We start from the raw sequence: 14418 nt of genomic DNA on the forward strand, positions 1-14418 counted from the left end.
CATAAGTGCCTGAGCAAGACACCTTCAGGCATGTCCCCCCAGGCAATCAGCCAGCTGCCTGCAAGGCCTCCTGTTGTTTAAGAGGCAGCTGTCGATGGGGCACGACTGCTTGAGATTGCTTTTTCAGACCACAGCCAGTACCTCTGAGTTAGTCTGTAAAATGGCATTACTACCAGGAGTCTAGCTCTGACTTCTCTCCTACCAGTGGTTTCAACTCTAGCAAGGAAATGTTTTCTGTTGCTGCATGCAAACATGATTTAATCTTAACTGTTGCAGTAGGCTATAGTATATTAAATACATAAGACAGATTAAGCCTATTAAGATACTTGTTTACTGAAGATAATTTAATATGGCTTTAGAAGTTGAATGTAAACTGTGGTTTAGCAAAACTAGAATAAATATATAGACAATATTTTCCCACCTGAGTTTTAGTTATGATAGAGGAAATAAGATGACCAAAATAACATTGGAGGTGAGAAGATTAAGAAGTCAGCCTCAGGTTTTCTTTGGGCACTGTTTAGCAAGATTGCCTTGTCACAAATGGCCAGTAGATGAATTTGCCACCTCATACAGGATAATATAACTTTGTATAGTTCAAAGTTGTTTAATATGAACAGTAATACTGATGACCTTTATAGCTGTAGATTGTTTGAAATTAAAAGCAGTAGAACTTCCCAGATAGATTAAAATAATTTTGTATTACTGATTAGATAGGAAGAAAGAAGGCTCACCCTGGGGTTTAGGAATGGGTGTCCATCCGTGCTGAAAATTCCATTTGCAGATGCCCTGAGATCTCCCCTGATACTTAGTCTCTGAGTTTTGTCAGGTAGGATTTCTTTCCTAGTAGGCAGCCCACCTATGCACATCCCTTACCGTAAATCTTCAGTTTTGAAAATGAATGTTTTCTCTCTCTTGCTCATTATCCATATAATCACACAATTAATGACTTCTGTGTCACTGTTGCCCATGATTTCTGCATGCCATTAGCTCTGTTTCATTACTCATTGCATTACATGTTTACCTACCTGTATAAGTAAATTCTTCTCTGCCAGTGCACGTTCCCAGTTTCTTTGCAGCAGGTTTCTCCAAGTGTCACAGTTGCCAGCTCGTGGCTAGGGGTCAAGAGGCATCAGGGCTTAACTTTCATCATATGGTAATAAAAGCACCTTCTTTGGTTGAGTGCCTGCTTGCTGCAGCTGGGCCTTTGCTGAAATGGATGCAGTACATTCCTGATTTAAAGCCCTGAGCACTTCTGCAGTGCACACCAGTAAGGTTCTGCCTGTGCCCAGGAAGGCGAGGCAGCCCTGCCATTTCTTCTGAGCTCTTTACACCCTAGTGATCAGTGTAATGAGCAAGCTGGCTCTCTCTTCACTCACTGCGCGCTACAGAGCAGATGACAAAGTGGGCTCATTAGTGCTTTCATATTAAAAATGCCACCAAATATTTGACATGAACTCTCCTTTCTTGTAATGCATAAGATCTTGCAGGAAAAATAAACCAGAAAACAACACAGGATCTTTCTCTCTCCAGAGGATACAAATTAGGCCTGTCGGTCTTGCTTGGCCATCCTGATACAGACCTGCTGTCTGATGCCCCACTCTGCTCCAGTGTGGATGCAGTGTATGCCAAGCAAAGGATTTTTCTTGGGCAAAGTTATGGCACCTTCCCAGGTAGTGGAAATGAGTATAGCAACAACTCTCTTTCAACTGAGAGGTGAAAAACAAAAGAGACACAGAAGTGACAGCAGTGACAGTCCTTTGTCATAAGGGCCTGAAAATTGCTGGAAACAGGTGTGCAACAGGAAAAAAGAAAGGCCGATGCATGGTTTGCCATTTAACCGGGGGACTTAATCCTGCAGGAGAAGCACCTTCAGTGTTACACTTGGCCAATGCACTCCAATGAGACTCAGAGGCACCGCAGGCTTGGCAGATCACTTGCGAGACATTGCAGTCCCTGACACTCCTCTCCCTATGCATTTGGGAATCCCACCAGTGCCAGACAGCATTTGGTGAACGCCAGGATGGTAGCCGAGGTGTATCATGAGGGAAGCAGATTTTGGCTCCTACTTTGATGGATGACACTTTGAGAGATGCAGAGTAACCCCTGCACTTGACATGCAGTTACATCAGTTCAGGCTCTGCAGGGTAGATGGGGCTGTGCACAGACCAGACCACCTTGGCTTAGCTGGGGTTACTCCTGTACCCCTCTGCAGGGCTGATTTTCCCTGTGATTTTACGTACCTGCAAACACCTCATGGAAACTGGTATCATCTGAATGCTGGCGTGCCCCAAAAGGTATCTATGAGACTTGTGTAATTAAACATTCATAACTTCAGCTGAAATATAGAGATGAAAGATGCAAGATGTAATTATGAAGCATTATTATGGTGATTATGTGGCTAAAACTGAAATGATCCAAGAGCCTCACACCTTTCTGTCAAGATCTTTTCCTCCTTAGGGGATAGGAACAGAGAGGTGGAGGGGCTAAGCTTGCTGTATGCTATCTTATTTCATATGTGGCCAGCAACACCACTGTGCACGGCAGGCGGGACACTGTCCTCCTGTGTGCCAGGACACGGGGTCTTTCAGTGACAAGGCAATTTACTCACCAAGAATCATTAAGAGGGAAGGAAATCTCTGGAGAACCTGCCTGCTCACTGTATGCACCGCAGTTTTCATCAGCTTCATAAATAACAGCTGAAATACAAGATGAAAACCAGAGTGGGGAGCCTTATCAGTTAAAATGTCATCCATGGTCATGAGACACACACTGTTCTCTTTTGGGCTTTTCTCTCCTCTCCAGCATCCCAAACTGCTGGAAAAAAAAAGCCTTGAGAGCAAGAGCAGGACTTTCTGGAAGGACCATTATCAGTGTGTGTGAGAGAGGTGGATTAGGAGCATTCGTTCCTTCATCCCCAGGTAGGCATGCAGCTCAGAGCAGTGTGCCCAAGGCACCTCTTGAATATTTAGGGTGAAGCTGAGAAGAGCCATGCCTGTACCTCTCCATACCTTTACCCTGGAGAGTTTTTAGGTTACGTTAGAAAAGCAAAATGAAGTGAAGCTGAGTACCAGAGTCTCATCCCGCACCACAGGAAAGGGTGCTGCCTCTGCACCCACCTCCTTTGTGCACCCATCCCTAGGGAAGTGTCACCACAGCAGGGTCAGGGCATGAGCACTGGCTCTGGCCTCTGACTGTCCATACTGTTGCTGAGTGGTGTGATTTTGGCCCATAACAGCTAGTATCCTACCAGGCAACAGCTGGGGAGAGCATAAACCAGAGATGATCCAGCCTGTTTTGGGGACTGAGAAAATTTGGCAGTGCAAGCAACAAACTGTGACACCTCACTTGGCCTCAGAGTCCAAAATGGTCTCTGGGGAGTGTTATTTATTTGTATGGAGAGCTGCTGAGGGCCTGAGCACAGAGACTGTGTGGAGCAGGCCTGGAGCACAGACTGGTCTCTTATCTATACAAGATGTCCTGCTAGAGCTGGCAAGAGACTTCTACTTCATTTTGCTTTCGCTTCTGTGGATAAACCCAGGATACGATGCTCAAGGGCGGTCACCGCAGCAACTTGCATCAAGTGTGCATCAGCCCCATGGCACTGCTCCTATCAGGTCTGCATGAAACACAGGGGTCCTGCAAGTGACTGACCCCCCCCTTCTTCTCAATAACAGTAATGGGTGAGAAAGCAGAGAGGCATGGCTGATAGGGCAGCAGCCACGGGACAGGCAGCATGGCTGGCTCAGCCCTTCCCATCCCAGTGCCCTGCCAGGCAGCTCTGCTTTCCTGGGATATGGTTTTTGTGTCGAGACAAGCTGAAGAGTTAATCTGGCAGGTAGACCCAGCCCGAGTTGCATGATACTGCTGAGTTCAGATTGAGTAAGTGTAATTAGATGATGAGAACCTCATGGCAGGGCGTGCCCTAGTTTCAGTCAAAGGTGGAACATTATTATGTACCATTTACATCCAAAGAAACACCCACTTTTGAAATCGCTGATGCCAGTAACACATGCTTTGTATTTAACTTGCTCGCTGAAATGGGAAGTCAGCGGCAGAACACAGAGTTTCTAATTTGCTTGCTGCCAGCAGGGTGATTAATGGAGTTTCAAAACACCCCATCAGCCAATTATGATGGATACTAACCCTTTAATAGGAATTTCTGGCTGGATCCTCATTACTCGGATTTAGTGCTCAGACCAGTTAGACCATAAATTATTTTCTCTCTGGGAAGAAGAGCAAACTTCTCTGAGATATAATAAGCAACTTGAGCTTTTTGTTTTGAAGAGATCAGGTGCAGGAGCAGGGTCGTGGTACATTTTGTGCTCCTCGCCTATCAACATGCAATTAGGAACAATCACTCTGCACCATAGGCCACCCTTTTTCAGGACTGTGCTCCCTTTGGTTGGGTGGAGGAAAAGCTGCAGGCAAAAACCTAAACCTTAGTTCTACAGCAGTGAGTCCAAACTCTGCACCTTCACAAAATGAATGCATTGTAGTGTAGTATTAATTTAGAAAAAATCAGATCCATCTGCAATATTACAAGTGTTTATAGTGATTTTAAGTGAGGCATAGTTTTGTCTTCCCTTCATGAAACCACTGGGGAAGAGTATAGTGAGGTAGCTGCACCTCACTTGTTAGTTTGCTTGTGTTTAATTTATCCCAGAGTTTAAATTGAGAGGACCTGCACCCCAGGTATTCTGTACCCCAGAGTGAACAAGAACAGGTGGAAGAACCATTTTCAGGTTTCTTTTATTTGCATACTCTCTGTTTTAAGTTTTGGACATAAATTAACTCATGTGCACCTTGAAATAAAAGATAATGTTTCTCTCTTCTATTACCTGTTGCATAAGCACAGCAGTTGCTGGTGCAGGAGCCTCTCCAGCATCCAGAAGCAGAAGAGTGTGAGAAGCCAGTCCCAGCCACTGCAGAGGGAGAGGTGCAAGGACTCCTGCAGCTGGCACACACGAAATAATTATTCTAACAGAAGAATAATGTGCAAAAATATTTGATCAAATTACTTTTTATTACAGCGAAGCAGAGCACTGTAGCTGGGACAAAATAAGATTTCTACACATGATCAGATTATCGGTCCACCGATCCCAGATGCCTGTCTCTGGCCATAACGAGGATAGCTTTAAGCCAAGTGTGCTGCTGCTCACTTGGGGCCCTGTATTGAGTTATACTCATGTACAGCTCCCCAGAAGAGCTTGGTGTCTGCCTTTGGCAATGAGAGAAGAAGGAAAGAATGAACCACTGCTGAGTGTCCACCCCTGGGCAGGAGCATGCCCACATCCCACAGAAAAGCCCCATTCTCTGTCTCTCTGAACAGCCCCAGCTCCAGGTCTTGCTGGCCAACCCACTGCTCCTCAGCATCACTGCCACGGAAGCAACAAGACCATCCCTGACATGTCTGAACCAAGTGCCAGTTTTAGATGACCCTTTGTGCAGGGACTGTCTTCATTCTGGTTCTGTACTGCAAATAGCACAGTGCAAGGCCAGGCCATGATAAGGGCTCCTAATCCCCATAGTAATAAAAGGAACATCAAAAACCATAATAATCTGCATTGTGAGAAGAGCATGTGAGCGTGGATCACCTCCAGCACCTGCAACAACGCATCTCATTTATTTAATATGAAATCACTAGCTGCAGCACCATCCTGTGTGATTGTCTGCTTTCCTGTCATCTCAGAGCACCCCAAAACCATGATGTCCTCCCTGGGATAGGGAGTATAGAGGTGATGGGGATCCCTGTTGGATGTGGCTGGGGAAACCACTCACCTCAGGCAGTGGTACTGCTGTGTCTCCTCCACACCTCACTCGTACTGAGGGGAGAAGCACAGTAAATGGGATTCTTCCCTGTTTGTCAAATTTCCTATTCCTTGAGCCTGGGCTCAGAGTGCTTCCTCTTATTAAAGGACAAGTGCCGAGAGGTACAAGCAACACTGTCGGATGTGGGGATAAGAGTAAGAGAGCAAAAGGTGCAGTGTCACCAAATAGGTGATGCCCCATCTCCTCCCTCCACCTCACCCCACTGCAAGGCTCTGGGGGCTGCAGGTTGCCTGCAGGAGAGGGAAGTGGAGTGGGGAACAAGAGGAGGTGACAGCAGAATCACCAAGGCCTGCCTAAACTAAGAGCGGGGAAACTTCTGTATTAGGGAATCACTTTGGTCTCTATTCTAGAGCTTCTAATAAATGCCAGCCATCTCTGCATCAGTTTGTGAGGCATGTCAGTAATTCATGCAGACTCCATCTGCTGTGGAGCTGTCTCACAAATCTGTGCTTTCACATGGCAGCTCAGGATTGATGCCGCACATGGGTCAGTGGCGGCAAACACCTGCAGAGGAGCAGTTAATCTGCAGGATCTTTATCGGAGTTTCTTCAGAGCCATTGCAACGTGAAGTATTGTTGCAGCAGCTAACACAGACCTGTCTGTCTAAGCTCACCTGCAAGTGCAGAAGATGGAGCCTTTCCCCTCTTGGCCCATCAGTTAAACTTTGCTGCAGTGACTGACAGTGACAACACACTGTTACGCTCCAATGGGCATTTTGTCTCTGGTACAAAATGGATGTTTGTGGTGGAAGAGCACATGTACAGGTCTTGCTGCTGCAGCCAGGTCCTGCCACAAGGATAGCTGGAGGCAGGGACAGCAACTGGCAGTAGGGCTCAACCAACGCCTCCCACCTTGGGTACAGGCCCTTCTGGCCATCTGCACCATTCATCCCAAAAGTCTCCTTGCAAGTTCCCAAGTATGAGTGGGACTTCATGAAAATTAAAAGGTGGAAACTGCTGCTTATGGACAAGGTATAAGGACCAAAAAACTCTCCCTCAGTAATGATGTTGTCCAAGCCTATGTACTTCTCAAAAGTGTACATACCAATGGGAAACTTAGTGTGCTCTGTCCAGGAGCTGTTCAGCTTTGCTCAGCCCTGTCTCAGCTTGGGTGTCATCCTCAAGTGGGCATTGCAGATGCTGAGGAAGGAGGACAGAGGCTTCAATTCCCTATTCCCTGCAGCCATGAGCATCCAGGCACGAGAGTCACCTGGAGTTGTTTGGTACAATGTTGGCTTGCCAGGTCCAGCTCAGCAACTCTGCTGACCCAGACTGCCCGGATAAATGGGCACTCTTCAGAGACAAGTGCTTTCTGCGGGTGTCCCTCCACAACACAGCGACTGGTCTCCTTCTTTCCAAATTCTGTCCCATCCCATCATGGTCCCAGCACTGACTCTCGAAAATTTTTCTTTTGTGAGGGGGAGACACTTCTAATGACACGTCAATGCTCTTCTCCTTAACAGGGCAGTCAATGCTTACTCCTTTTTTTCTCATGCCTCTTCACAGGACTTCCGCTGTCTCCCAGCTGAAGTTGGATGTCAAAGCCACACAGGTTTGGGCCTGTGCAATGAATTTGTGTCATACCACATGAGAACAGGCCTTGTCGTGCCTGGCCTCACCCTGCAGCTTGCCTCTAGAACTCCAGTGAGCCGAGCCACCGGGGCAGCTCACCCAAAGCCCAGCACCTGTGGAGCCTTCAGACTTACACTCTTGTATGCATGGAAAAAGCAGCCTACATACTCCAAGCTCAGAATCAACACAGCTGTCACAAAATGCAGACAAAAAGAAGGACGTTTTTTTCCTGTGAGGGTCTTCTGCCCATCACCTGTTCACAACTAGACTGCTCGGTGCTCCTCTCTTCCCCTCAGGCCCATAGCACTGTGGTGTGATTAAACTATGAATGGGCTGAATGCAAAGGATATTAAAAGAAATGGAAATGAAATATGCAGCTGATTTTTCCTGGCAGTATTCAATTCTCAGCTCCGGCAGAGAGCAAGGACCCGTAATAATTTCAGCGACTGAAATTCAAGCAGGCAGTACAGAGCCTCGTGAGAATACATGATACAGCAGGAATCCAGCGGCATCTATTATAATAGATAATCAGGAGGAGGATGCATTGGGTGCCACCTGCATAAAAACCTATCACGTAAAGATGACAAACTTCACCTTTTCTTAGGATCTGCTGGAAAGGATGTCAGTGCTGATTCAATCACTGGGCTACCTTTTAGTTTCTTCATGTAATCAACGCTTTTCCCTGGGTTGAGAATTCTGGGTTACTAATGGATCAATCAGTTCAGCTTGGTCATATGCCATGTCAGCAGTGTTTTAGGACCATTGTCAGAAGTCATAAATCACAGCCCAAATTTAGTTAATTCTCCCAGTTAGAAGCATTTTTCTGTCCTCCAATGGACAGCTGAGCCACCTGCACAAAATAGGTGAGAATACTTTCTCTCCTCTATACAAAAAGATCAATGCTCTCTTTTTAGCAAGGGTCCATGAAGATTAAATACTCCAATAATTTGCTAGTCAAAGTGAACTTCAAGAATATCTCTTTATGTAGCCCCAAACCAATTACAGATACTGGTCTTCTCAGTATACCCCTTACAGCCAGAAACCTCACGTAAAAAAAACATTTCTTGATTCTTAACCAAGAGCAATAAGGCACATTTCCCTTCCAACATGGATAGCAAAACCTCTTTTTGGCTCAGTGATTTGATCTGAGGTGGCATTCTGCTTATCAGTCTGTATAAGTTTCTCCATTGGTTACATTTGTAAAGGAATTATATTTAGTAGGTAATCACAACAACTGTCTTGAAAATTTTCTGTTTGTAACTGCAACAATTGCTTTCTCGGTGGCTACTTGCACCCAGCTTTAAAGACCAGCCTGGCTATGCACATTTGGCTGAAACCTGTACTCTCTCTCTCTCCCCCATTTGTTCTGTTTGTCCTGTTAGGGATATATGTCCCCTGATCTAGTTACATCTAACCCCTTGATAAAGACAAAACTGCTGCAGGATACTTTGAAAGTACAGAGGCTGTCAACCAGTCTGGATGTTCCTGATACATGGAAACCTAATAGGGGAGGATATGTTTCAACAAAAATAGCAACTTTAGCAAGATAGTATTTTTCCCAAAGTTTCACCTTCTGGGTCAGGGAGCTGAAACATCCAGCTCTCTGTAGACTGTAGGCACTGGCTGGTTTTGCACTGCTTTTTTGCACAGTCCTCGAAGTCGTGGCACACAACTGCAATATCAAAAATGAAATAATAAGCCTAGGTTTAAATAACAGATGTGTTTTGTGCAGGAATGTGAACACACGTGGACAGATCTAGGCTGGAAGAAGTGACTATATGGTGCAGTGGTACCAGTGGGACAGCGAGTATTACTGGTCTGGGAGTAGGCTGCAATCACTGGTGGCATACTGCAAAGGGACAGGCTGCAAATAAGAGCTGAAATCCCTCACCACCAGAAAGCAGACTGAAAGAGAAACCTTAACCTGATTATTTCCTCACAGAATATTCTTCAAGAATCATTCCCAATATGATTTTGCCTTAGAGCTTCTCCCACATGTGACAACTCAAGTTTATCTTGAATATTGCAACAGTAAAACACTGCTAGATCTTTTCTGTCCCTTAGCCAGATAACTCCAGATGATTTTTTTCCTGTCAAATGGCTTGTGAAATTCTGGCTATAAGTTAGATTTGAGTACAATCACTGTGACCAAGCACTCCTTTTAAGCTTGAGGTAATAAGTAACATGTCACCAATGGGCAAAAAATATCTTACTTATAAAACCATAATGCATCTTTAATATGCCCACTAAAATACAATAAAGAGACTTTTCCTTAGACACAAAAGAGTGGTAGCTCAATGCTACTGCTGTGTTCAGGGTGCAATAACCCCAAGATAAGTGTATTCCTAAACATGGTGCTTGCCATTCACCTTAAACCCCATTGATTGTTGCCTTCAGTCATAAAGTTGTTTTGTATCTGGCATACATCAAAGCAAGTGACACCCCCATGAACTCAAAAAATCATTAAAATCCCACATAGTTTCCCTTCAAAGAGCATTTATGGAAATAGCAAGATCTATAAGCCATTAGAGAAAGACAAGAATAGATTCTGGTAGAATTGGTTTTCAGCCCTTTCTCTTGTCAACCTCAGAGACTTCCAGGATGCTTAAAAAGCTACGGAAACAGTGCTTAATAAATCATTCGAAAAAAGGGTAGAAATATTGTTTATTATGAACCTTTGAGAGAGTATTAACTGATTCTCCTGAGCATCAGCATTATTTTTATATATAAATAAATTTGTTAAGACGCTGGTTGGCAAAATCAGAAAATAAAGCCACCACATGTTGCTTTGCATCAGCTGCTTAGCTTAGCTCATCTTGATGCAATGGGATGAAACTGCAGATCCTCAGTGATATGTCTGAAAGTGGGCACATTTTTACATTGTGTGGCTTTGATGGGAACTTGCTCATCAGCCATGAGCTGACTCCCGGTCAGCTGCCTCCAGCCATCCTGCCCTAAGAAGAGGTGTGGTCCATGACACGCCGTGCTCATTCCCCACCAAAGTGTAGCTGCTTGAGCTATATTTGTTTCAAAAACCCCTTCAACTTGAAAGGAGGGCAGATTTGTATTTTCTTCTGCACTTCTGCCATGTGGGAGGTGCCTTGCTAAATTAATCTTCTAACAAGGTAGCTAGCTGTTTAAATAACAGCCAAGAAATGCTATTGATAATTTGTAAACTTGACAGAGAAATCTCATGTGGTTGTTTACTTCTGACCTTGACACAGTATGCTCCTCATGGCCAGATTTTTAGCCTGAAATAAGGTCTAGTCCATTGTAAGCAAAACAAAAACAACAAAGCCTGAAGTTGTCCTTTGTTCCTTAGATACTCATTCCCCTATCAGCCTCTGTAGGAATGAGTCCATAAGTCCATGAGATGGGTATGAGGAAGCCCTAAGAAAACTTGCTCTTCTTTCCTTATACCACCAGCCTTTCCGAGCTGCTCATTCATTTCAACCCAAACCTCAGGAAAACAGCTTTAGTCAAGCAATTAGCAGTCCTCCAGCATGTCTGCCACATACACATCATGGATAGCCCAGGTTACCCCCACAGGGCCACCAGTCAGGGGGCTTCACTGCAATTGGCAGAATGATGCATGCTTGCACCTCATATTGACTCCAAATAGAGTTGACTGAAACAGTTCAGAAGAAATGTCTATTCATCTAAAAAATAAGCAGTTTCAGATGAAAGGGAAGTATTTACAAATGAAGTCAAATTTGTTCAAGTTTCACACTCACCTCCCACCTTCCCCTCCCATGATAAGGTTTGGGAAAGTAAGGAAAGATATTCTGTCATCTTTTGAAACAAATTTGCTAAATAGGAGTGACCCACATTCGTTTTGCAAGAATAAAAACTCCCCCACATGAAAAAAAACATTTTGTTTTGGACTGAACAAAGTGTTTCATTGAGTCTTAAACATTATTTTACACAAGGCTCCTTTCTGTGAGAAATCCAAAGCATTTTCATGCTGACTTGACACAAAATTACTAATTTTTTGCATGGTTCCAGGGGTCTGGGTTCTATCTAGCAACAAAGAAACATTGAAATAATTACTGTTATTGAGATGGCTTGGAGCGACATCTCATACTTTAAGAAAGCCCCTTCTAATAAAACCTGCTGCCAGGCAAAAATCATCAGGCAGCATTAGGAGAACATGGGATGAATTTTGAGTATGCTTGGGTCAGATTTCAAGTTCAATCTGACAAGCCTGTGGCTGTAAACTAGCAGGAACTGTCAGCTTTGAATATATTTCCATTTCGGTTGTGCAGTGTGTTGGGGCCTGTTATTCAGACATAGATCTGTGGAGCTGAAGTTGCAAGGACTGAAACTTGATTTAGAACCCGAAGTTGGTTGGCACGTTTCCCCAAATTGAACTCCCTGTCATAAGATCTTAAAGAAGTAAATACCTTAAATGTTTCTTCAGAAAGAGAGAAAACTCAATTCAAACAAGACTTCTCGGCATGCCGCTTCTATTATTTAGCTCCTCTTTTATACGTAGCTCATATTTAAATACACATCTATGTCATTTTAAAAACATCTCAATTTCTCCCTGGGTAGTGTCACTGATTCAAGTGACACCTCCAGGTATAAACCACAAAAACCTCTTTGTGAGATGATGGCTCTACAGACACATTGTGAAACAAGGTATGAAAATGGTCCAGAATGCTGTCAACATTTTCAGTTTCAAAAGCTTCCTTCATCCATTAGGCTTGCTGTACAAACTCCTACTTTCCTAATCCAGACTAACATCCTATAGAAACAACAGAGATTGTGCATGAGTGAGATGTGAAATTAGAGAGAGACAACTTGTTTAATCCATGCCTTTCTGCTAGGTACACGTGTGAAAAAAGCAATGTATGCATTGATCTGTTCAGCACAGCTCAGCACATAGATGATTTTTCAGTTTCATCATTGAAAAAACACAAAGGAAGAGGGGGAAATTAATTCAGCTGATAACATATGGAAAAAGTTCAGGGATTTTTTTCAAGTAAAATTTTAAAAATTATTTATACTGGAAATGTGCTGTTTACTTTTGTTATGAAGCAGAAGCTTCATCTTGGCCTATTTAATCCTTGTTAGACTTAATCCTTTAAAATCTGTTTTTAAACTAAAACTATATTTCAGAATGAACATCAGAACCTGTAATTTAAAAAGTACCAGAAGGAAATGCATCAACTATTTTTCTAATTCTCTTTTTAAAAAGAAACTGATTTTTTGCCTCAAATTCACAATACTTAAAAAATGGTTTTGGTGAATGTATGTTTAAAGAAAAAGAAAAAAGAATTCCCATTTGTTAAATTTTCTTCTGTTGTTTAAATATATTTCTTCAAATCATTGTAACTAATTTTAAGTGGGCAGTCTAATATGTTTGATTTATTTTCTTTATCATAAGGGTTCCAGAGTCCTAAGGACCCAGCCTAACTGTCTATGGTCTATCATAAATTATGGGTCAGATGGAAAACAGCAAGAAAGCAAATACCTTTTATTTCACCAAGAAGAGAAATACAGGAGATATCCTATACAGGGGCAAAGCTCAGATCCTAGCCAAGGAGTCCAGCTGCTGAGCAGAACCTCAGCACGTAAGATGATGGCAGACTGAACCTGAGGGATCCAGTGTAGCAGAAGCTGGCAAGGCCACCCAAAGGTGCTCAGGGGAGAAATGTAAGCACAGTGTTTTCCCCACCTTTGCCAGCCCTCGGCCAAGAAGCAGTGCATGAAGACAGGGTGGTGTTGGGGATGGCAGAGGAGCTTGGCACCACCTGGTGCTGTACCTGTGGTAGGACAGATGCCAGCTCAAGATCTCTTTCACAGCCCAGCAATGAGGCCCTCTCACCCTGCCAGGGCTTTCTGGGTGCAGGAGTTTCCCAGGACAGCACAAGGTCTGTCCTAGAGAGTTAACCTGGTGTTTAGCCATGCGATAGCATGGAATGACGGGCAGTGTTATCAGCCTGGCTGGAGGAAGGGATTAGTGTCCCATGGCTGGATGCTGGGACTGCTGCCAGATGTGGGGCTCCACCAGCCAGTTGACTTAAGCTCACAGCCCGCTCTCAGCCAAAGAGGGGAATCCTGTGTGTGGGGATGGACTCCAGAGAGGGACACCATTCCAGCTAGTATTGAGTTAACTCTGTGGTGTAGGAGAGCTGGTTCCCCTCCTCAGACCTCAGACCACCTGTCTGCTCTGCAGCCCAGACCTGCTGATGCTAGAGACTGCAGTCACACCATGGCTGCCACGTGTAGGGTTGACATATTTTGTCCAGGGCACCGGCCTCTCTGTATAGACACAGGGACACATGTCTTATGGGCATGCATTTGGACTGATGTATGACTCAGTGCTTGGTTCCAGAGGAAAAAAGCTGTAGGCATCTGAACTCACAACACGTGGACTTCACAGCTTTTGGGGTTGTGATTGTCTGCCCACAGTGTCCATTTTCAGATATTTGCAGAGGCTGCACACATCCAGAAAGTAAAAACTTAAAAAAAATGGCCAAAATCCACTTAGATGATGCTACCTTGAAATAAGATGTCTCAGATGAAATAGAGCTAATTACATGCTACCACAGCTGATGTGACATCACATATGGGATTTTATAAATTCAGCTCATGGTCTAAAGCTTTTCAAGAAACACCAAAAAGGTTCATGGAGTAAAAAAAAAGTCTTTCCAAGTTTGTTGCTTAGCACAGTGCAATAATTCATGTGCAGTTAAGATGTGCAGTGCACGTTTCTAATTCATTTAGATGTCAATCAGGAATAATTGCTGCAGTCAATGAAGCCATGCCGGTGTAACAGATACAGAAGAGACTAGCACTCCAACTCTCTCAGTTTACCCTAGCTGGAGAAAGCAGCTTCGTATTACTGACAGTATTGCAGATTCTATGCATTTTTAGAAACACAGGTTTTCTGGCATAATTGCAATAGTTGGAATAATTTTGCATTTTTCAATTCCTTTTTATGAAACAAAATCTTGCATTCTAAACCCAAAACTTCCCTTAACTTCTTTCTACTGGTGGTGGTCCCACTCCA

This window comes from Strix aluco, chromosome 3 (genome assembly GCF_031877795.1).
Source record: "Strix aluco isolate bStrAlu1 chromosome 3, bStrAlu1.hap1, whole genome shotgun sequence".
NCBI lineage: Eukaryota > Metazoa > Chordata > Aves > Strigiformes > Strigidae > Strix > Strix aluco.